Source organism: Lissotriton helveticus, chromosome 10, assembly GCF_964261635.1.
Source record: "Lissotriton helveticus chromosome 10, aLisHel1.1, whole genome shotgun sequence".
Taxonomy (NCBI): Eukaryota; Metazoa; Chordata; class Amphibia; order Caudata; family Salamandridae; genus Lissotriton; species Lissotriton helveticus.
Genome location: NC_136071.1, coordinates 868,184,841 through 868,210,140, shown reverse-complemented (window position 1 = coordinate 868,210,140; position 25,300 = coordinate 868,184,841). Strand labels below are relative to the sequence as shown.

The 25,300-nt window shown below is 43.5% G+C and overlaps 1 protein-coding gene across 1 annotated transcript in view; it reads left to right on the top strand.

The window, feature by feature from the left end:
• The window catches only part of DNAH11 (dynein axonemal heavy chain 11), a 3,642,058-nt gene that overhangs the window by 2,039,810 nt on the left and 1,576,948 nt on the right, over positions 1-25,300 (top strand). The gene's annotated exons all lie outside the window — the stretch shown is intronic.

Here is a 25,300-nt window from a genome sequence, read left to right as displayed (position 1 = left end):
AATGTTCAAACACCTTCACATAAATCATTAAAATAACACAAGAATTATTTTCAATTACGCATTATTTTGGGATCACACATTTCCTTACTGTTGCCAAAAGACTATTTGCCCATTGAATGCCTGAACAAATATGCCACAAACATATTTTACTTTTTTTTCCAAATGCCTGCATTTGTAAACTAAGCATTTGTTCCGAAAACAATATATGGCTTTAACTTTGTTAATAGTCAAATTATGCTCACATGTATCACTGGTAGGCTCAACTATTTCCTAAGGCAATAAAATGATAGTCTACTACATTTATAAGACATTGCAGATATTCATAGTTTGAAACAAACTTAGGACCTATGGATTTATTTGTGTTTGGTTGTCATGAATAACATAGTGCCAAAGCTGGGCTTAGAAGCAAGGTGTCCATGCCGCAACAACATCAATATAGTCTCTAGACCACACCTCCAAGATATATGAAGGTTGCCCAGCATGATGGCAAATTCAGAATTCTCGCATTGTACCCATATATAGGCCTTAGGGCGTGCTGCATCGCTCTGAGCCCATAAAACAACAAAATATATAATGATTAAGAAGCACTTCAATTTTTAGGGTGGTGATTTATACAGAACCCACTGTCAACTTACCCCTTCCGCAAGCACTTCAATAAAATCCCTCACAGTTCTGATGTTAGCAAGATGTGTTAGAGCATGCATAGAGACACCCACCCCCCTGCACAAGGTGTTTCAGGATCAGAAGTTATCAGTTCCTTACATAAACATACCAACTCCTGTGACTAAAGGAGTAAACCATCCCAGGCTCCACAACAATGGTATTCTTTGGGGAATCTAAGACTTCTACAAAATAACGTTACAAGACTGGAGCATCCAACCCATAACATTGTGCTTTATTGTATCTTTCTCTGGTCAAGTCAAGAATAACTTTATTCGGTTAAAATGAACCATAAAAGTATAACATACATGAATCACACAGGGGAGGTTTATATACATGAAAGTCCAATAAAACCATATAACTCACATATATTAAAAAATCCAGACCGGTTTAAAAAACCAATTCCTAAAAGGAGATGCCTGAATTTGATTACATTTCGTATCGTTTCCTTATTGATAGTGCCATCCTGATAAAATTTAAAACAGCCATGCAAGTTACATCATTAGACAAAGATAACAAAAAGTTAAAACCCTCCTGAAAGTTACATGGTCTGATGTCTTTTAAGAGTGGTATAAGAAACCGAGCTCTTGGGACATTGTAAAGTGCACAAAAAAGGGTAAAGTGCAGGGTGCTTTGTTGGGACAGGTTGTGACAGGGACAGGATGGAAGGTTATGGCACCAACCGGCTTGTTTAGGAAAGGCCCCTAAATAGTGCAATGTACAAAGCCTAAATCTAGTCAACAAAAATCTAAATTGTACGTTCCTGGTAAAAGACAAGTAAAATTGCCGATATAAAAAAGTCTGCTCGTTGCGAAATAACCGCCTTGCTGGCCGCAGCGGTTATCAAGCTCAGCGCGATTTGCATTTTTTATAATCGATTTTGTGCATATATCTATGCTGTTAGGGTTGTCAAAAACATTCCCTAAACCAATTTCATACAATGTTCTTTTCACAAAACGAAGCCATGGAATAGCCTCTGCATTATCCAGTAACATGCAATCCTTAATAATTTCTCTTGTGAGCTTTAACTCCTCCATCAGCCAAACTTTTGCCCAGAGTATCAATGGCGAGATATTTATTCGATCCGAAATAAAGTCAACCCTACCTCAGAATGACAAAATGCCGTAGGGGCGCTTTTCGGGATCATCAATAATCTTTTGAAAAAATTATTCTCTAGGGTTTGGAGTTTCAAACTTTTTTGGTGACCCCATACTCCTGCCCCATATGTGGCAGTGGACAGGCATTTTGTTTTATATAAGGTTATTAGTTCCGCTACGGGCTTATGGCCCAGCTTACATGCAAAGCGGAAAAGACCTTCCACAGCACGGCTAGTATTCTGTGCCCTAGATATAATAAGGTGTTCCCAAGTCAATTTATTGTTAAAAATATTCCCTAGGTAATTAAAAGTCGAAACTTTATCAATTGACTTTCCCTCCACCATGAACTTTCTAGATTTGGTATGACTTGGTCCACAGACCATGACATAGGATTTAGTAAAATTAACTTTTAAGTCTAGAGCTAACATAAAATTTGTGAATGTGTTCAAAGACTTCTGGAGACTATTGGCAGTTAAAGCCATTAAAACCGTGTCGTCCGCATATGACAACAATGGTATAGGCTTGCCCCCTATTCTAGGGAAGTCTAGCTCCTGCTCTTTTAAGGCTGATTCTAAGCCATTTGTGTACAAAAGGAAGAGGAATGGGGCCAATATGCACCCTTGACGGACTCCCTCTGTAGAAACAATGGGCCCTGTCCTTTCTCCCTTGGGACAAAATCGTATAGCTACTGTGGTACCTGCGTGCAAACTACACAATAGGGTGATCAAAGGTTCCACAAAACCCATATCTCCCATCATACCCCATAATTTGCTCCTATTAACGGTGTCAAACGCGCTGGACAAGTCCATGAAGGCAAGGTGGATAGATCCCTTCCTTGCCTTCATGTACTTGCCCATAATCAGTGCCAAATTAAGGCACTGTTCGCTAGTCCCCATTCCTTTTCGAAACCCATATTGCGTGGGGGACATTATACCTTTGGAATCTGCCCAGGTTTCAAGTCGTGCTAAAGTTGCCCTCCCCAATACTTTAGCCATGGAGTCAATTAAGGCAATCGGCCTATAACAGGCCGGATCCTCCTTCTTTCCCTTTTTATACACAGGGACTACAATGGCCTCTTGCCATGATGTTGGAATAGGGCCCATTATTGCAACTCTAAAAACGTTTGTTAGGAGAGCGGCCCAGAGTTGAATACTACTTTTAAATAAATCAAGAGGGACACCATCGGGCCTGGGGCTTTTAAATGTATTCCTCTCTGAGGGCCTCTTTTACCTCGCTCACTGTAAGAGAGGCACTCAGATAATGGGAGGTCAGTGGATTTAAATGCTCTCCCTGAGTTAGTTCCTGACTAATGATACCATTCGGGTTAAAAATCTTAGTGTAGTGGGATTCCCACACATCCCCTGGTATCAGAGAGTCCATAACCCCTAGGTTTTTTGAGAACAACGGGCAGTTGATTACCTCCCAAAAGCCCCTAGAGTCTTTAAGCACACTTGCTTTCTCTAGGTCCTCCCAGGCCTGCTCCCTCAAATCCTGCTTCCTCTTTGCAACTATACGCTTATAAGACTCCCTTGCACTCCTAATTAAGGCTGTGTATCGCGGGTTTGCATGTAATGCCTTCTTTAAATCTTTAAGTGCGCTTGTGCACTCAGTATTGAACCATTTGCCTTCCCTCAATTCCCTTGGTGGTAGTGGGTTCAACAAGTTATTTGAGACAACCCTACAAATTGCCTGAAATCCCTGTACAACCATCTCAGGGGGGGAGTCGTGGTCCAGGCATTCCAAAAAATCACTTAAGTTAGTCTTTACAATCTTTTCCTCAAATTGGGTGGGGTTTGCCTTATTCCACTTCATTCTTACTCCTTGATTTGAGCTATACTGGAGGGGGCGGCCATCACCTTCGCTCTCCTGGGCAGCTACAATGAGGGAGGCAGTGAGAGGATTATGATCACTGGCATTGTTTGGCTCTACTGCAAAACAGACTACAAGGGAGGCATATTTCCTAGATATTAACGTAAAATCAATAATACTTCCAGTGCCTCTGCCCATATAAGTGGGGTATTGAATTTCCGAATTACCCACCAGTTCATTCACAATAAACAAGTCATTCACAATGAAATATCATTTAAGGCGTCTCCTTGTGGAGTATGTATAAAATGAGGTAATGGTTGCCCTTGAATATCTGTTAACCCACAAACCCTATCTGAACAATGTCTACATAAAGTACAATTAAAATCACCGACCCAATAGATAAACAGAGGCTGCCACTTCCCTGCAATCTTGTCAATCTCCTCCTTGAGGTTTACAATAATGTTGGTTCTATTTGGGGCGAAGACATTATAATAGTAATTAATTAAAAGAATTTTGACCTGAAACAAGTTAAAAATCAATATCAATTGATACCATGGTGAATTAGTAATAGACTTAACATTGATAGATCCATATTTGGGAGAGATCAGGATTGGCAGTCCTCCTTTTGCTCTCCCTGCAGGTGAGCCAATTGCATGAACATTAAGGGACTGAAAGCCATTTAGTTCGATATTCGCCCTAAACCAGGTTTCCTGGATGCAGATAACATCGAAGGTTTTAGCGTATTTTAGCCACATTTCGTCATTCAGTTTCGAACGAATACCTGCAATATTCCAAGAAACAATTCTAAGGGGATGAGTGCTACATGGCCTTAGTACTGGCTCCTCCCTATTACTAACGATCTCAACATCTGGGACAAAACCCCCGCCTCCTAGGTTTGTTGAGGTAGGAGAAGTGAAGGGGTCATTTCCTGACGACCGCTCATCTATGCTAATAACAACGTCTGATGTTATGTATGTAATATGATCAGCAGAATGAGACCCCAAACTATCCTCTTCTGTTCCTGTTACAGGACAGTTGGAGTTCCTAACTAACCCTCTTGACCATGGCAGTTTTTGTGGGTCTACTGGCAGTCAGTCATTATCCGATAATCCCGATAATGCTTCAAAGCGATTTGTGTGATGCCGTTCGGGGGGCTGAAGAAGAGGGGTTCTATTCTGGGAGCGCAAACCAGGCCCATTGCTCCTTTGGTAGGGGGGGGGGAGTAAAAAAAGGCCAAAGAACAGGCCTGTATATTTCCCATAGAGGAATCACTGATGGCTAGGTCACTAAAGTGAGATAAGACAAATTCTGCCCACCTGCTATCATTAAAATTCAGGATAACACAATCGCCTGTTGTGTCTTTCCGTGTTTTCCCTAACCAGCTCACTCGTCTTGCCATTATAATATGTTTGTGCCAATTTACCTGGGGCTGTATTTTGTTGGAGCACCAATGGGCAGACTTATTAATTAGACTCTGATAGTTTTCGTGATGGGCTGGGTAAATATATGGAACACCTGTCAAAATAATCGTGTAAGGGGTACATGCAGGCGGGAGGTCTAAAACAATGTGGTCCTTCCACCTAGTTTGCTCTGATCCCTTATTAGTTCTAATCTTATTCCCTTGGTCCCCACTATCGTCCCTTTCTATGTTCATGGAACTAAGGTGCCCTTGCGATTTATTAGTACTCCTGAATTGTTGATTTATCTGTAACTGTGGCACTAATTAAAAGTCTAAGGAGTTTACCCCTCCCTGTTCCTTATCATGCAGCACATTGAAGTCAGGAGAATAGTTGAGCAGGAAATCTAGGGCTACACAATTAAGATTTGCTCAATTTCCAAAGGTGCCTACATTTTGGATACGGAGGCGGCTTACATTAGGACTGTATGGATAAATGGCAATAATCTATGTATTATCATGAATTACGTGTTGTGCCTGTTAGTGGGTAGAGAGATAATACAGTTTTATGCACTGTACCCAAGCTACCATCACACCTGAACACTACTTTCAAAAATGAGTGAACCAACTTTCACGACAATAGCAGTGCATCTTTTTTAGAAAGGGCCTCTCTGAGCACAGTCACCCCCATTTATGTGCAAAAGCTGCTAGTTTTTATTTGAACTATGTGCACCCCAGTCCAAAATGTGTGCTCTGACCCCTGAAACGTGCTAACATTGATTAATCTCCAGCTGGCAACAATAACTTTCCAGTAAGGCCATAGTATTTGGTGCAGGAAAATACACCATTCCCTAGGCTGACAAAGCCAACTTGGTTGAAGCCCTTCATGTATACCCGGCCTGAGATAGTTTTTAAAACTGCATTCAAACCTGTCAAAATAACCGAATTGGCAAGATGGAACCCTACTTATAAATATTAAAGTAGGGTATCTGTTAATTAAAATGGAAGAGTAAGAGTTTCATATTTGCATGTGCCTACAGTGCCTAGCCACCAAAAGCTATTTTCACTGTTAGGGTAATAGCTGACTCTATAATGAAAAAGGTGTAGTTAATGAACCTATAAGTATCTTTGGTTTAGAATAAGCTACAGATATCGCTGAACCACACTTTAAAATATTTATTAAAAATGCACTTCCATGGTGATTTTGGATTTGTGATAAATATACAGTTTAAGTGACTTTCAGAAAATTATATCTTCCCTGTCTGAAGCCCCCACAGACTAATTGGCATTAACCTGCCTGTGGCTGGCCTGTCGTTGCTGCTTTGATGAGATGTGAAATGTAAACTACTGCTCTCAGCAGAGACATTGGCTTGGGCCGGGCAGGATGGCTCAGATGAGGAAAGTGACACAGCTTAAGCCAGGAAAGGGCAATCAAGGAGGTCCAGGAGCTTCACGAACTTGAAATGGGCCAGGGAAAGACCTGTAATTTTATGGTTAGTTTTAAGATAACCCTGAAGAAGGGGGTATTTTGATCCCAAAATACAATTTAGCATTCTGGTTTTAGTCTTGTTGAAGGAGGGAGCTAATATCAGCACACGTTTGGGGAAAGATTCTGCAATGATAGATTTTACTGAGAAGGTGCGCTGTTGGATATTTTCCAATTAGGGAAACAATGTGTGCTGCAAATGTGGGATCTTTTTGTCCATTGTCCAGGGAGTGTTCAGGAGTCACCACCACATAATATCTAGTGGATCCTACAAAAGTAGGCTCTCACCCCCAGCTCTTCAGAACACTTTCTGAACCTATAGCAGAACAGAAGAGGACCAGTCCTGCTGTCTGTAACATGGGGAGAACTGGATACTTGCTCCCATCTCTACACAGGACTAAGAAGTGGAGTCTGAAGGTTAATTGATTCATCCTCTAGTTGGATACAGAAACTTCAAAAGCTACAAGCTACCAGATGCCTTTTCCTGAAGTGACCCATTGACTACTTAACATTAGCCCCAGACTAGACCTTGCTGGGGGCCACTGCTGGAATGCAGGACCTCATGGCAAAGATGTTCAATTTCATCCGCAGATTCAGGCTTGCCCCGCTGGAAAATTATTATCTCCAAAACTAAGACTATGTCTGAAGATATCTTGACTGAGTGAAGGTGCAAAAAGTATCCGCTCGACAAGAGAAATTTGGAAGCTGAAAATGTTGATGTTCCTGCTTAGAGCTTTTCCCTATCAAAACCAATGGTTTCAGTGGGACTGTCTCCATCATCTATCCAACTTTGAGTGGACATTGCTGGATACAGTCTCCAACCTTGTCCCGCTGAGAGATTTAGACATCCATAAAAAGAGTAAGCTAGAATGTAAAATCTTTGACCTGGACAATCTGTTTATGTACACGACCTCCGCTCACTCGCAGTCAGCCTGAAATTGCCCCTACATCCCAGTCAACCACTAACGGTGATCTCTGATTGGTGCTATACTTTTTCTTGCTGCTTTTTGCCTTGAAACTTTAAAATTTCATATCACAGGTCTCCCGCATTGGATTTTAGTTGTTCCAGTTTCATATTTTTTATTGAAATTTGCATAATTTTTAGAATCTCTTTGTATGATTTTAATTGAGTGACGGTTTGACTTGTGAGTGTTTTAAAGTAAACTTTGCACATAGCTACCAGGGGTTGACCCTAGTGTGTGTTTGATCTGACAGGATTTTGGAACTTATTGCATGTCTAGGACTCACTTCCTTCCCAATTAACAACACATTTTCTTCACTCTCCATTTTGTAGCTCAACTTAGCTATTAGTGCTCGAATATTGTAGAAAGTGATCACTCTTGTGATAAACAGTAGGACATGTTAAGAATATTTGAGGTAAATAATATAAAGTGTGAAGAGGGCATGTCGTGAAAATGATGATTACTAGATGTTGCTTTGTTGAAAAATGATATACAAGGTGTCATCTAATATAATTATATGGTAGAAAGATATCAAAATAATATCTATACAAAAAATCTCTCACCCTGTTCACTTGTAAGATTCAAATACACATTATTTCTAGGCCCGGGTGGAGTTCCGCTACACAGAACTCTGTGAAGTGACCAAAAAACTCCACCACACTAAGCGGAGTTCCGCAAGCGGCTGAGTGCGTTTTGTCATGCTGTTCGTGTTGATTTCTAGTGCCGGGTGTCAGTCCTGTACTGTAAAATCAGCGCAATCGGCACCAAGCACAGTGCATGATGGTGTTGCTGCTTTTCTTGCTGCTCAAGTAGATTTTCTACCTGGGTGGCTGCTTTCTCAATGTGACCGGAAGGTTTCTCAGAGGGAGCAGTTGCAACCATCTGCAACCGCCCGTGTTCAGAAATCTGACCGCCCATGTTGAGAAATCTCGCCATGTTGGAGCGAGGAAAAAACTCTGATCATCTATGCTAAGCAGAGTTTTTCAGAACTCTGCATGCTCTGCAGAGCGCATAGTGTGGAAAACTCTGCAAACTCTGCGAAAAGAGCGGAGTTCACCGCCCAGGCCAAAATATTTCCAGCTTTAAGAGTATTCACAAACGTTCTTGGAGACTATTCATGAAAATATATAAATATTTTAGATTTCCATTTGTATGCCTAATACTAATTATGCAGATTTTCTTCTGGTAGAAGAAACATTGGTTTACTTACAGTTTTACAGGGCAAATGCATTTTAACATTTTCTATTCTCCTATGACCACATCAAATATGAGGGAATTTGCAGTTTTCATGCAAATATTCATATTTTCTTTGGCACTAACAATAGAGAGACGATTTATGAATGGCCACAAAGTTACAGCTTTGTTGGTTTTCACTACCTCCCCAATTACCCTTCTTTACCCCTACTCTGAGAACACAAACAATTACCAATAAATGTTGTAATGTAGAAAATGGGTACTATTTTCCCTCTGGAGGTTTAAATGTCCACGTGTCATAATACAATGAGCCAATAGCTGGGAATAAATCCTGCAGATGAAATTTATTGAACACCTCAGGTTTCTTCCTATCTCCCTTTTGACCCAGCTGATGTTGCAATAGTACATCACTGGGTAGATAGATGTGCCAGGTAGCTGGATCTAGAGGGACCTTTAAAGCCAGAGCAAAGCCATTCATGCCTTTGGCCTTGCACGCATGTAGTGCCTTAGACAGTGCTCTGTTCGCCCATTGTGTTCAAGATTACCTACAGCCCCAATTGTGAACCCACTGATCTAGATCTTTTTGTGTCACACAACTAGTGATATACATAATATGGCTGACTCACACCAACAAACATGGCACCCAGGACAAAGGATTCCCTTCTTGGACACCATGAACATATTTTCTGAACTCCAATTCACTGTTCCCTTCTTTTGGTCGCTACTTTGTCATTTAACATTACTTTTACTTAGTTTCTATATTGTTTAGGTGTTTGCGAAATTAGAGTCACAAACAGTAAACATGATCAATTTGCAAAAAACAAAGTAGCTCAGTTTTGGGAGGATTGTGATCTACCATTTTAATATATATTGATCGTTGTCAGCTAGAGACCATTACTTGTTTGCAAACATTACTTGATCTAATCAATGGTATGATAACTACATTGTTGTGGATTTCTTTTTGTTTTAAGGATTTGTGTGATGTTTGAAATCCTGGACAGTGCTAAGTCTATATTGTTACATTAATTGAGAATGTATCAGTGTATTTTCTACCATTACGTATCCTTGAAACTCTTAAGTGGTCCTTTCTAGGAATCGACTATTTCATTTTTTGAAAAAAGGAGAATGAGTCTCCAATGTCGTAAAATATTTTGCACACGTCTCTCATTCGATGTTTGTCTACATCTGGTACTTCTGGGACAGATTTCCCTCTTTCCCACATCGGGCATCATTACTTCTGTAATTCATAAAGATTTTAAGGTCCATGTTAAAAGTTAGAGGTGGATGATCAAGATCACTTTCTACTTGTTTCTATCCCTAGTGCCTAGTTTAGTATGGAGCCCTTTCGGTCTCACTTGTAGAATGCGTGCTGAGCACTCTAGCTATTGTCTGTAGTGGAGAAGGAGAAGTTGCTAATTTTCCAATTTGTAGAAAGATTTCCTTTTCTATTTTTGTGCTCAGGAAGAGGAAGTTGGATATGAGTTGGTAGCTAGATATTTTGGAGACCTGCTGTTAATTTAACTGGGATGTTATTGTAGAGGAACTTACAACTGTGAATGCTGGATATTTGTAGGGATCGATTAGGCTGACTGCTGTTTCTGTCCAGTTGTCCAGCTGAGTAGAATGTCTGATCAATGTTATAAGCTAAAACATGCTTGCAGTACATTGTACAAGGTGTATCCTTTGATGTCATTGTTTCTCCCAGTTTGCAGTAGATTTAGAAAAGTGCACTGGTCTAGTTTGTGACCTCAAATATTCAAAATGCCTAATGAGTTTTGTCAGGTCTGGATTCATTATTTTTGTAGTCAGTCACATGCACTTCACATTGACTTTTCTCCTCCTATTCCATGGTCTCTTTCAGCACCATTCCAGGTTTTAGCCCAGCCTCTGCAGGTCAGCCAGAATTGGTTATCTTATCCACCATTACAGTTTCCCTTGCCTAATTGCTGCCTTCTTGTTCAGAATACATGATATATTGAACTGCACCATCTTCAGTGGCCCCTCTAAATCATTAACAAAATGTGCAGAAATGCCTTGTGGTCACCCATCCCTCTACTGAAGACACTACCGGTTTGTTTTCCTTTATTTGCCACTATTTCTTTAGCAGTTAGCACAGACTTCATCATGGAGCCTTATGAAGTACTCTGTTTATTTCCTCTTGTCCCTTCCTGGCTCCCATGTAATGATAGGTTGCCAGTGCAGGTCCTGTTTTCCCTTCCTGAGTCCTTTCCGTCTTTTTCGGGTACAAAGATGAGGCGTATTGTGGCCCTCAAAGTAAATTGATGAGGGAGAAGTAAACAGTAAGGTTAATGGCCTTCAGATGTTACCCTACTTATTGTGCCTGTGACTGTACCCATGAATTAAGTGGCACTTGGCTGTCATCACAAGTGCTCTCCCTTTACCCCTAAGTGATCCCGTGTTGGTAACCGAAGGTCAGCCCACCACCGCCGGAGAGAAAACCCACTAACAATCGGCCCTTGGAGCCGGCAGCTCACTCCCCTGAGTCAATGACGGTGGCCATCTTGGAATTCTCTGGCATGGTAGCTGCCCGCTCACACTGCCTTCCCAAAATGAATGGACATTTAGGCCATTTCGAAATGTGGCAACGAGATAAGTTAGCCACATTCCCACGCATCTTCCCAGGAACATGGAAGGCTTGAAATGAAAAAGGCTGTAAGGCCAAGAAACAGCAGAACACCATACAGTTTGTATCTTTATGCAACAATAACCATGTAAGGGGGGCATGGTCAGTTAAGTGAACATACACTCCAACAGGTAATACTGGAGTGCATCCATAGCCCACTTGATGGTGAGAAATTCTTGTGGTGGGAAACAATTTGCGGCTAAGGTAAGGTTGAGGTGTATCTCACCCTGCTGGGCTGGTTGAGAAAGAACTGCCCCCAATCCTCGACCAGAGGCGTTGGTTTGTAGCACAAACATTTTGTCAAAGTTGGAACACATGAAGCTTCCTTTAGTTGCTGGAAACTATGCTCCTGTAATTCCATCCCTGGCACTTGTTTTCTTGTATGCTTGTTGGACAGTAGGTGGGTGAGGAGACTTGCTAACTCAATTAACTGTGGCACACACACATTGTAGTATCCCACAATTCTCAGAAAGTAATGTATTTCTCTTTTTGTAGCAGGCTGGCAAATCTTTTGTACAGCCTCACGTTTATTCAGTTGTGGCAGAATGGCCCCTGCGTGAATGCTAAACCCCAAGTACTCAATATGTTCTGCTGCAAAGGTGGTCTTCTTTAGATCTGAGGTAAGACCTACTTGACTCAGGGTGAGCAACACCTGCTATAGGGGTTGTAATTGGGATTCCCCGTTAGGACTGCATATGACAATATCATCCAAATAGGCTGAAGCATAGTTTTGGTGAGCCCGTAACAACCCATCCATGAGTCTCTAGAAGGTGGCCAGGGCTCTATGAAGCCCAATTGGTAAGACTTTGAACTGTTAAAGTCCTGAAGGGGTCACAAAAGCTGTTTTCTCTCTAGCTGCCTTGGTGAGGGGAGTCTACCAAAAGCCTATTGTGGGCTCAATCATGGACAAGTAAATGCCTGCTCCCCCTAATCTCTCTACCAATTTGTCCTACCAGGGCATGGGATATGTATCAAACCGTGAGATGGCGTTCATCTGTCTATCTAGAAACGTAGACTCTATCCCCTTTTGGTACTAACACCACTAGTGAGCACCAAGTGCTTTGGGAGGGTTCTATGAGTCAGCCCCCTAGCATACCCTACACTCCTGTTCTACTGCCTGTCTTTTGGTGGCTGCGATGTGATATGGCTTGAGCTTGTCCACCTAGTTCCCCTCAGTGATTATGTCATAGGCCACTAGTGCTGTGCAACCAGGAATGCCCGAAATGAGGTACTGAGGTAACATTGTGACTAGCTACAGTTTCTGTCCGTTTCAAGGTGTCCCCCATTCTTAATGTCCCCCATGGGCATTTATAAATGGCTGAATGGGGATGTCCAGGGGTGCTAGTGTTGACATTGTTTATCGAGACTATTGCGTCTGCCGTAGCAGGCGCTGGCTCCTCCCAAACCATCAACAAGTTCACGTGATAAACCTGAACCACCCATTTACTATGTAGGATGGCAACTCTGTAGGTCATTGGGGTCACTTTCTATAGCATTGGATATGGACCTTGCCAAAGGTCTTGGAGCTTCTTTTCTATTATGTGAAGTAACATCAATACATTTTCTCCCACAGGAAACTCCCACAACTTTGTTCCATAATCGTATGGCTCCATTTTTCTTTACTGGGCCCTTTCCATGTTGGTGTGCACTTCCTCCCATTGGATGGATAGGGTTTCTTTTAGTGTTGTGCTGTAACCCAATACGGGTTTGTACTCGTCCTCCTCCTTTGTCCATTTTTCGGCTGCAGTGTCTAAGAGGGTATGTGATTTCCTCTCGAACAGTAGCTCAAAGGGAGAAAACTACATTGACTTCTGTTCGTAGGCACGTATGGCAAACAGTACCGATGGTAGTTTCCTATCCCAAACTCTATCAGTCTCGTGTATGATTTTTCTCAGCGTCAATTTAATGGTCCTGTTGTATCTTTCAACCAGTTGACTGCTCTGTGGCTGACATACCGTCGTTCAGATTTGATTGACAGATTTGATTCATGAAGCGGGACATAAAGGGGGTACCCAGATCAGACCGTACTTCATACGGAAAACTTATACAAGAGAAGAATGACACCATAGCCTGAGCAACGGATGAAGTGTTCATTCTGGTCAAGGAAATCACCTTCGGATAGCGGGTGGCATAATCAACCAAGACCAGTATATACTGGTGTCCTGGAGCAGAAGGCATTAGTGGTCTTACTAGGTCCATGCCAACACACGAAAACTGTACCTCAATTACAAGGAAGGGTCAAATGGGGGGCTTGCTGCCCCTGGTGGATTCACCAGCTGGCATCTTGGACAGGCTAAACAGTACTTTGCTTCTTTCTGATACACACATGTCCAATAAAACCTCTCTAGTAAGTATTTTAGGGTATGTTCCTGTCCATAATGGCCACCCCATATCTGATTATGAGCGAGATGCATTACTTGGTCCCAGGAGGTTAGGGGTACTAGCAGTTGTTTTGTTGGGTGCATTTATCCCAGGGGGGAATAATAGTTATTTTAGGGCATAAGCTATAGTTAGCAGAGCTTGTGGTTATATGCTATTAAAACGTTACATTGTCACTGAAATTCTCACCTAACTTTAACATTACTTTAAACGTTGTTTTTTCAGTGAATATATATATAGGTTTATAGATATCTATGTATGTGTTTGTGTGTATATACCCTGTGGTCAAGGGAAATCTTTCACTGAAACGCGTTGGACATCAGGGATGCTGTAGCCAAATAAATCACCTTGAAACACCAGCATAGGCTTATGCTTATTGTTGCTCTATTTGGATCTGGGCTTCAACACGCCCGTCACACGAGCCTCCGCATAAAGAGGCCAGAGGGAGAAGTTGAATCCTATGACTTGGATATATATATATATATATATATATATCAATTCGTCACCGTTCACTGCTTGAAATCACTCAAAACAACGGATCCGGACCACGATATTGCGCGGTATTATTATTCTTTATTGGTGCAAGTTGGTATAACGCGTTTCAGCTCTCACAGGAGACTTGATCACTGACCATGTCATGAATGATGCAATATGTGATGTCATCAGCAGTGCATTGAGGGGGCACAAGTTATAGTTAGCTCAACTAACTATAACAGACGAATTTCTCTGTTTTTTTATGAGTGAAATGTCCAACTAACTATAACGTCCCTGAAACCTATGTTTTCTTTCAGTGAATTTCTAAGGTTTTTTTGAATGACAATTTCTAACTATAACGTCCCTGAAACCTATGGTTTTTTCAATGAATTTCTAAGGTTTTTTAAATGATAATTTCTAACTATGCCTACATAAGTAGGACATGTGAAGAAAGATGAAGAAAGGCACAGAAAGAAGCAAGAGAAATGCAGAAAGAGGCATCAGAAGTCCAGAAAGATTAAGAAAAATGCAGAAAGAAGCAAGCGATATGCAGAAAGAACCAACAGAGGTGCAGAAAAAGGCCTTGTTGCAAAGTCATCCTGTGCCCCAACTTTTTACTGACTGGTACTGGTGGTTACTGTTGGACTTGGCCCTTCTGGCAGGTTTACCCCTAATCTTTTTGCTTTAAGTATGCGTCTGTGTTAGTGATTTTTGGGTCTCTGCGCACTTTTCCGTGTGTCCCAGAGTAAAAGTGCGTGCGTGTAGTGAGGCTGGCCTGCCCTCCCATAGGAATGCATGGGGAATGTGTGTGTCCATGTTAGTTCCTGATGCGTGGGGAGTGCAGGCTCGAGTTTGGTATGTGCGAACTCGTGAGAGAGAATGCTGCGCAATGATATGCGGCGTGTATGTGTCTAGTGTGGAAGTGCCACTTCTAGATATTGGTGTGTGTGTGCAGTGAGGGTGCTGGAGTGTGATTGGCTGGAGCTGGCTGGCAAGCCTGGCTCCAGGAAGTCTGGATGGGTCTGCCCAGTGGTGAGTGGAGAGATTAGCAGGAGTAATGTGAGGGAGGGCTGCACCTGGTTCCTGAATAGGGCTGGGCTTTCCCCACACAATGCTGGATCCGCCCCCTGTGGTGCGTCTAACGAGCCTAGCCTCCCTAGTGAATAGAGTGAGGGGCTGAGCACATCAAGGGTGCTCCAAAACCAGCTGCGACTGGTTTCTCCCCCACCCTGCACCTACAAACAAAGGGTTTTACAGTATAAGAAGGGGCTGTATCCCCTTACAGTTTGTTCTGTTCCAGGATCCTGTCTGCGGGAGCTGCTGCTATTGCTGGGCAGGAGGACCGCCACTTGGATTGCCTCCCTGCCTGGAGGCCCAGTGAGCTGGCTCTGGGCCCAGCCTTGCCCCCCTGCCTACCTAAGAACTTTTGCTGAGGCTCTGCTTGCTTGTAGCGCTGGGAGCGCTTTATTTTCACTGCTAAGCGCGCTTTTATTTTCATCTAGCGCTGGGAAGCGCTTTGTGTGCCAAGCCGGTGCCCACCCGGCATTTGCCCGAGATTGCGGAGCATAGCGAGTGCCTACCTCGCTTCATATTTAAATTACTGAGGGAGCCTACCCCTCGTGTGTCTCACCGCATCACCACCGCAGCCCGGGACACCCAAAAAGCACCACCCGGCCTGAGACCAGGAAGACAGGCAGGCCGGGGGCGGGACTGCGGGACACCCCCGTGACGTAATTCCCGGGCCGCGCTGTGATTGGCTGCTGGCCCGGGACCTGACTGGGAAGACGAGCGGAGCAGGGCTGCCGGTGCTTGCGGGGCTCCAGTGAAGTGGGGAGAGCCCCGCACCGAGGAGCGAGCCCAGCAGAAAGGGAGCCCCGCCTCCGCCTTGAAGAGGAGCCGGGAGAGCATAGCGAAGTCCCCTAAGTGAACGCCCGGTGAGTGACCCGGGCTGGGGGGAGCTCCGGTGACGCTGCAGTGCCTGATAGAGGCACAGTGTTGGTATACAAGTTGAGCGGCCCGTCTGGTCAGAGGGCCGCTCCCACAGGAGGCCCCTTTTCTTCTCGAGTCCCCCGAGCGGGACTCCATCCTAACAGCCGCATTTCTGTGGAGCCCGGAGAGGCTCTAGGCCATTCCTTGTTTGTAGAGCCCCGAGGCTCCCGCCCCTTTGTATTTGAAATGAAATGAAATGAAATTTAATTTGTAAAGCGCATGGCTGCCCGAGAGCGTCCCAGCGCTGCAGAACAAAGAGCAAGGCTGAGGGTGGTACCGAAAATTAGGGCTCATTAGGAAAAAGAAATGTTTTAAGAAGTTTCCGAAACTTAACATAGATGGGTTCGGTTCGAATCATGAGAGGAAGGGCATTCCAAAGCGTTGCCGCATTGACCGAGAAACGGCGTCCCCCGTGCAAGCCTTCCTCACTCTAGGGACAATGGCCAAGTTTCCGAGGTCTGAGCGGAGAGTTCGGGGGGACTTGTAAGGGCGAATCAGGTTCCTGAGAATGGGGGGACCCTTCCCCTGGAGTGACTTGTGGGCTATGCAGAGGGATTTAAATTGTATTCGATCTCGGATCGGCAGCCAGTGCAGGGCTCTAAGTGCTGGTTTGGTCGAGGCTCTGAGGGGCATTTCATTGTTCTCTTGAGTCCAGGAGGGACTGCAACGATGCCCCATCTGTTCTATGAGCCCCGAGAGGCTCTGGGGGCTTCTCTTTGTGCAGTGCCCCCCCTTTTGTTCTTGAGCCCTGAGAGAGGCTCAGCAGCGCCATTGTTGTATTTAGAGCCCAGAGAGGCTTTGGGGGCATTTCCTTGTTTTTCGAGCCAGAGAGGCTCTTGAGTGCCAGTCTGTGATTTAGGGCCCAGCGAGGCTCCGGGGGGCAGTTAGTTGGTTAGAGCCCCGTGGCTCCCACGCTGTGTTTCGCCCCACCATTGTTCTTGAGCCCACAAGGCTCCAACGTTGGCTCATCATTGCTTTACAGCTGCCCAGCACTTAGTGGGCAGTTGCCACGTTTAGGTTTGTTCTTGGCTGCCTGCGCAGCCTGCCCTGACATTTGGACTAAGGGCATCTCAGCCCTTGCGAGGCCAGTTGGCCTGGGGGACAGTTCTAGTGTTGTGCCATGTGCACTTTGCGCAATTTATGAGTTACTTGCAAATGTGATTCTTGCGCATGTGTGATTTGCTAATGTAATTTCTTGTGCATGTGTTATTACCTGCACCTCTGAATGTTTTTATGCATCATGTGTTTTGCTTCCTTCCCTTTGCTATATGTGTTGATGTTTAGGTGATTGTTTTTCCTTTTATAGGTCCTGCTAAATAAGGTCCTAGTTCCCTGCGTGATTTTCCTAAGGTGGTTAGGGTTGCGTAGGAGGTATTTACCCTTTTACCAGTGATTACTGGTTGTGTGTTACATGTACTATTTTGATGCTACAGTTATTATAGGTTCTATGTGCTAAGTGTGATACTTACAAGTATTATTACTCCTACAAAGTGCTAATTCTAAAAGTGCATATCCCTGACAGTGGTCCATGGGGCCCTGTCCTGTAAATAATCCCCTGTAAATTCTGCCCGAGCCTGTTGGCACATTTTAAAGTGTGTTTTGTTATCTACTGTGTTTTTGCTATAATACAAAGGCTATTTTTGATATAACCTTGTGTGGAGTTTTCTTTGTGGTGGGCCTTGGGTGTTGTTGCTGGGTGCGCACGCAAACGCTTTACACATCGCCTCTGAGATTAGCCTTGCTGCTCGCGTGACGTTACCTAGAGGGTGAGCAGGGGTTATCTTGGTGTGTAACTCCCTTGCCCTGACTTGGGAATGGTGATCTCTGACTGACTTTGGCGCGAGCCCTGGCCAGCCAGGGATCCCGTTTCTAACAGTTACTGACTCTGACTAACCAGGCCCGGAGCCAGTGCTATGCTGAAAGACACTTAAAATACAGTGACAACACCTAAATACACTAGGGAACACTATGCATTGGGGTGCACCTGTGATTATCATCACCTCCCCTGTAAGGCCCAGGCACATAACAGGGCAGGGGGGTTAAAACTATCTCTAAGTCAGAGGTGCAGAAACAGGCAAGAGTGGTGAATAAACTGACAGGAAAGGTGCAGAAACAGGGAACAGGGGTGCAGAAAGAGGCAAGTGAGGTACAGAAAGAAGCAACAGAGTTGTAGAAAGAAGCTAGAGAAGTGCAGAAAGAGTCAAGTGAGGTACAGAAATAAGCAAAAGCAAAGCAGAAAGAACCAACAGAGGTGTAAAAAGAGGTAAGAGGGGTGCAGAAAGAGGTGGGAGAGGTGCACAAAGAGACAAGAGAAGTACAGAAAGAGGCAGGAGGGGTGCAAAAAGAAGGAAGAGAAGTGCAGAAAGAGGCAAAAGATTTGCTATATAGAAGCAACAGGGGTGTAGAAAGAAGCAAGAGAAGTGCAGAAAGAGGCAAGTGAGGTGCTGAAAGAAGCAAAAGCAGTGCAGAAAGAACCAACAGAGGTGCTGGAAGTGGCAACAGATGTGTAGGAGGCATGAGGGGTGCAGAAAGAAGGAAGTGGAATGCAGAAAGAAGCATGGAAAGTGCATAATGAAGCAACAGTGGTGCAGAAAGAGGCAAGAGAAGTGCAGAAAGAGGCAAGTGAGTTGCAGAAACAGGCAAAAGAGGTACAGAAAGAGGGAACAGAGGTACACAGAGAGGCAAGCGGGGTACAGAAACAGGTAAAATGGGGTACAGAAAGAGGCAAGGGGGTGCATAGATTGGCAAGAGATGTGCAGAAAGAACAAGAGCAGTACAGAAGAACCAACAGAGGTGCAAGAAGAGGCAAGTGAGATACAGAAGGAGGCAATAAAACTGCAGAAAGAGGTAAGAGAGTTGCCGAAACAGTACTAGTTGACTCAGACCCATGTCCATCAGTGCTGACAATAAAAGCGCCACCTCCGGGTCTAGAGTTGCTTCTCCATGGTTATTAAAATCCCCCAGTAGTAGGAAACTCCTGGAGGCCACAACCTGTGTAGCGATGAAGTCTGTTACAGCACTAACAAAGTTTACTTTGGACAGCTGGGAGGGCGCACTCCTGTACCGCCCACCAAATTCCAAAGTAAACTTTGTTAGTGCTGTAACAGACTTCATCGCTACACAGGTTGTGGCCTCCAGGAGTTTCCTACTACTGGGCGATTTTAATTACCATGGAGAAGCAACTCTAGACCCGGAGGTGGCGCTTTTATTGTCAGCACAGATGGACATGGGTCTGAGTCAACTAGTACAAGGCCCTACACACACAGCTGGCCATACCCTGGACATGATTTTCTCAAACAACGAAAACCTGTCATTCAGGGACTCTTGGCCCCTGACATGGACGGATCATCATCTAATCTCCTTTTGTTGCCCAGAGGCAGTGAATTTGGAAAGCGAACGTCCAGGCAGATTAAAACAAAAAGCCCCAAAATCTAGACCCTGGCAGAAACTTGATATAGAAGCTTTTGTAGGAAAGTTTCCCAGCCTCGACGAGCAGGCTAAGGAAACAGGGGAGGCCGATACAGAGTCCTTATTGGCTAAATTCAACCAGGCTCTAACCCAGACTCTGGACGCAGTGATCCCGGAAAAAGATAACAAACAGGGACTGAGACGTAACTCAGCTCCTTGGTACTCAGGGATTCTAAAAACGGAAAAATCCGCCTACAAAACTCTCGAAAGAAAATGGAGAAGGACTAAACATGAGAATGACAAAATAAAATACAAAACGGCGTTAGCAAGTTACCATCACAACATTAAAGTGGCCAGATGCACCTTTATTCAGTCACAAATTGAACAGGCAGGGAACTCTGTAAAGACTTTGTTTGACGTAGTGAAGAGCTTTTCTTCTCCACAAGCATGTCAACAACGGCCGGTGGAAACCCTAGAGCTGTGTGAAGCACTAGCCACTTTTTTTCAAGAGAAGATTGCCCGGATATATGAGAATTTCCCCAAAAACTATTGTCCGTGCCCAGCCGTACCGGGGACTCCCAACTGCAAGCCAGCAATGGGCCTCAACCAGTTTGAGCCTATCTCGCTGCAGGAGGTCATCCGACACCTGCAAAGGGCCAAATCAGGGTCCCCAAGTGACGTGTGCCTGCCTTATGTCATGGCTATGATTGCGTCCAGTTGTGCGCCGCACATCCAGGAGATCATTAACTCCTCTATGGCTAGTGGCTACATTCCCATGATATGGAAGGAGGCAAACGTACGCTCAATTCTTAAATAACCCTCCGCCGATCCAGCAGTACTAAGTAATTACAGACCTATATCACTACTCCCCCTGCTAGCAAAAACTCTGGAGGCTCACATTAACAGCCAAGTGAGCCAGTACTTGGAGTCCAATAACATTCTGGACGTGTCGCAGTCCGGCTTTCGATCAGGCTTTAGTACAGAGACAGCCATTCTGGCTGTCACGGATTCCATCAGACGTACATTGTATGAAGGGAGATCGGTGATGCTCATTCTACTGGACCTCTCCGCAGCATTCGATACGGTATCCCATCGACTGCTGCGGAGAGGCTCCAGGACTGTGGTATCGGGGATCAGGCACTGAAGTGGCTGGTCCATTTCCTGTCCGATAGGAAGCAACAGGTCATCATGGGCTCATTCAAATCGTCAAAATACCTATTGGAGAGAGGGGTCCCGCAGGGCTCATGTCGAAGTCCGACCCTCTTCAATATATATATGGCCCCACTAGCCAGAATAGTGCGGCATTATGGGTGTAAGGTCGTCTCATACGCAGAAGACACTCAACTGATTTTCCCAATTGGGAAAAATCTGGTTGAGGAAAGAACGCGCTTTGCCCAAGGAATGTTGGCCATCTCCAGCTGGATGGCTGAGTCCTGTCTCCAACTAAATCCGGAGAAAACAGAGCTGATGTTTCTTGGAAAAAAACAGGACATTGTGCTAAACGACTGGTGGCCAGCCGAACTGGGGGCCGCTCCTGTCCCTTCAAACTCTGTGAAAAGCTTAGGTATACAACTGGACAAGACCTTTCCATGAAGAAAAATGTGAGTAACATTGTAAGCTCATGTTATCACAGCCTGCGACTGCTGCGGAAAATCATTCCGTATTGCCTCTGAGCCATCGCAGAACAGTGGTGCAAGCCCTGGTGGTCAGTAGGATTGACTACGGGAATGCACTGCTGGCGGAAGTAGGATCTAAAGCTTCAAGTGATCCAAAATACGGCAACAAGGATGGTCTTGAACCGCACACCAGGTACCCCCTCACTCCCTTTACTAAAGGAATTGCGCTGGCTGCCGGTGAAGAAAAGAGGTTTTTTCAAGACCTGCTGCTTGGTCTTTAAAGCTATGAGGGAGACTGGCCAAAAATATCTCCAAAACAAAATCTGCAGATTGACATCCGTCTGCAATCTGAGATCAAACAGTAAAGCCCTACTAGTGATCCCAAGTATCTACCGTAATCGCTTGGGAGGAAAAGCCTTCTTGTATGTAGGCCCAAAATACTAGAACTCCCTGCCGGAAGAACTGCGAAAGTCTCCTTCATATTTGACTTTCAGGAAACATCTTAAAGCCTTCCTCTACCGCTAAACTTACTCTGGTACCCTAACTCTCGCTTTCAGAAAAAAAGGACTAGGTAGCGCGGAGATGCCCCCGGGTGATTCAGGCACTTTATAAAACCCCAATAACAATAACAACAGGCAAAAGAGGTACAGAAAGAGGGAACAGGTGGGCAGACTGAGGCAAAAGAGGTGCAGAAAGAGGGAAGAGGGGTGCAGAAAAAAGCAACAGGGATGCAGAAATGTAGCACCGATGTGCAGGAATAAGCCAGAGCAGTGCAGAAAGAACCAACAGCGGTGCAAAAAGAGGCAAGAGGGATACAGAAAGAGGCAAGTGAAGTGCAGAACAAAGCAAAAGAGGTGCAGAAAGAGGGGTACAGGAAGAGGCAGGAGGAAGAGAACTGCAGAAAGAAGCAACAGAGGTGCTGAAAGATGCACGAAGGTTGCAGAAAGAGACAAGACCGGTAAAGAAAGAAGGAACAGAGGTGCAGAAAAAATCAAGTGAGGTGCAGAAAGAGGCAAGAGAGGTGCAGAAAGAGGCAAGAGAGTTACAAAAGAGGCAGGTAAGGTGCAGAAAGAAGCAAGATAAGTGCAAAAAAGAAGCAACAGAAGTGCAGAAAGAGGGAAGAGGGGGTGGAGAGAGAGGCAAGAGGGGTATAGAAAGAAGTAAGACATGTGAATAAGAAATAAAAGAAGTGCATAAAGAAGGAATAGAGGTGCAGAAAGAGGCAACAAGGGAGCAGAAAGATAAGAGGGGTACAGAAAGAAGCAAATAAGGTACAGAAAGTGGCAACGGGTGTGCAGAAAGAGGGAAGAGAGGTGCAGAAAGAACAAGAGATTTGCAGAATAAGACAAGAGAAGTGCAGAAAAAGAAAAATGTGCAGAAATAAGCAACAGAAATGCAGAGAGAGGCAAGAGAGGTGCAGAGGGAAGCAGGAGTGGCTTGCACACCATTATTCTTCTATCTCAAGTGAACATGACACTCGACCTCCATGCACCATTGCTGATATGGTTCTAAAACTAGAACATCACCCTCTTTTTTATGTTATTTGTGAATTTATCACAACCTTAACGTCTTTAATACTATGATATCTGAATGCTTGTAAATAAACATACAAACAATATTTTTTGCCTGCACATTTATGTCTTCGTCTTCAAAGAATCACAAAAAATACAAAGCAATATTTCCAAAGTAAATATTCGAATTTAATACACTAAACATTGTAATCTTTCATTTTTCTGATATTGATGATTTGAAATGATGCCCAATGCATTTCGTGCCCTGTTGGGCTCTTCTTCAGGGGCCTGAAAACTAAACATATGCAAAACTTTAATTGAAAACCTTTTTTAGTCAAACATCCAATTATTGCAAGGAACATGATGTTTACCATGTTTACACCTTATGATTTAACAAACCTCCATGGCTGATAATGTATGTTTTATTGTTCGTGTGACCCTTCACCTCTCCTCAAAAGTGCTCTTTATTAACCACAAGAAACAAAACATGCTGTTATACTCACTCTGTACAACTATGATCCAAAATGTGCGTCTTTATGGGAAACTGAACGAAAAAAATCAAAATTTTCTACAACTTCTCAGAAGATTAAGAATATCGTGATTAGGCACTGGGAACTGTTACAAAATGAATCAGATTTTCAAGGAATCTTTTTTCAAAAACCCATCTTTGCTTTCACCAGATCTAAAACTCTTAAAGAACTTTTGATGACACCAACAAGGAAACATGAAACTGTTCATAAAGGCATGAAAAGATGTGCAAATTGTGTGCATTGTCACAATGTAATTGTTGGGGCAACCTTACACCATCCACGGACAGGAAAAGTAATTCCGTTGCATCATGACTGTGATTGTAATTCTAACAACTTGATTTACTACATAAAGTGTCCATGTGGCAAACTATATGTTGGGAAAACGGAGAGAAAACTTAAAATCCGCATATCGGAACACAAAAGTACAATTAGGAATCAAAATATGAAAAGTAATTTAGCTAGACACTGGATTGAGAACAAGCACAACATAGCCCAGATCCAGTTTTCAGTACTGGAAAAAGTTAAACTACATGAAGGAGCGGATCTCACCAGATCCCTTCTTCAAAGGGAGATTTACTGGATTAAAAGATTGGAAACACAAGAGCCAAGGGGGCTCAATGAGAAAATAGACTTAACATGTTTTCTATGAGAAACGTTATAGATCAGTAACCCTGTATCTGTAGGGCAGATGCATGTATTTTATAAATATTTGTTGAATGCCATTCCATGTTGGTTGTTATGTTCTAAACATAAGCCATGACCACCATGTAAGCGCTTTGTTATGAAACACGAATAGCGTTTTTCACACATTTTATTTTCCACATTTTTCACTTGCATGTACACTCTTTGGCAGCATTGTCGTTTTGTAGTTCGAGAACCCTGTACCAAGATGACGCTTGTATTGACGGTAGCGGGTAGTCCGTTTTTAGTGTTGAAACGCTGGGTAGATAGAGTTTTCGAGCCAGAAGGTGCGTTGATCAAGCGGAACTGGAAGGAGACAGAGAGGCTGTAGAACGCGGAGATTGTTTGAAGACGAAGGTTTTGGCTGGCAGCATTATTTTGGGAGAGTTTCTTCACAGAGAGGTATGATGTAGGGCGGTCTTGACACTGTGAAAGAGGTGGGAGAGGGTCTTTGATACCATGTGCAAAAGTTCCCGAATTTAAGCGCATGTTCTTTTTTAAGGTTGTGACGAGCAGCATGTTATTGAGAAGTTGAAGGCAGGAAAGAGTTGTGAGTCGAATTAAGAATAAGTGAAGGTAAGCGTTATCATTTGGCATTTATACAGCAGAATGAAGGCTCAGAGAGAGTTCTTATTGAGTTTTTATTGATATGAGGTTTTTTCGTTCAGTTTCCCAGAAAGACGCGAATTTCGGATCATAGTTGTACCGAGTGAGTATAACAGCATGTTTTGTTTCTTGTGGTTAATAAAGAGCACTTTTGAGGAGAGGTGAAGGGTCACACGAACAATAAAACATACATTATCAGCCATGGAGGTTTGTTAAATCATAAGGTGTAAACATGGTAAACATCATGTTCCTTGCAATAATTGGATGTTTGACTAAAAAAGGTTTTCAATTAAACTTTTCAGGCTCCTGAAGAAGAGCCCAACAGGGCTCGAAATGCATTGGGCATCATTTGGAATCATTAATATCAGAAAAATGAAAGATTACAATGTTTAGTGTATTAAATTCGAATATTTACTTTGGAAATATTGCTTTGTATTTTTTGTGATTCTTTGAAGACGAAGACATAAATGTGCAGGCAAAAAATATTGTTTGTATGTCTTTTTACAAGCGTTCAGATATCATAGTATTAAAGTTGTTAAGGCTGTTATAAATTCACAAATAACATAAAAAAGAGGGTGATGTTCTAGTTTTAGAACCATATCAGCAACAGTGCACGGAGGTCGAGTGTCATGTTCACTTAAGATAGAAGGTTAACAAGTAGGCACGGAAGGGACAAACGTGCTACCTCTGCAGCACGCTTGCAATAAAAAGTTTAAATCTGCATAAACAAGCGTAAAAGTAAATAAAAATAGGAGTGCTTCTCCATCCAGATAAGTTCAGTTTGCACACCATTAGTACCAATTTAACACCCACATTTAGCAATAAGTAACAGGTGACCATTCTAGCTTTGCAAAGGGG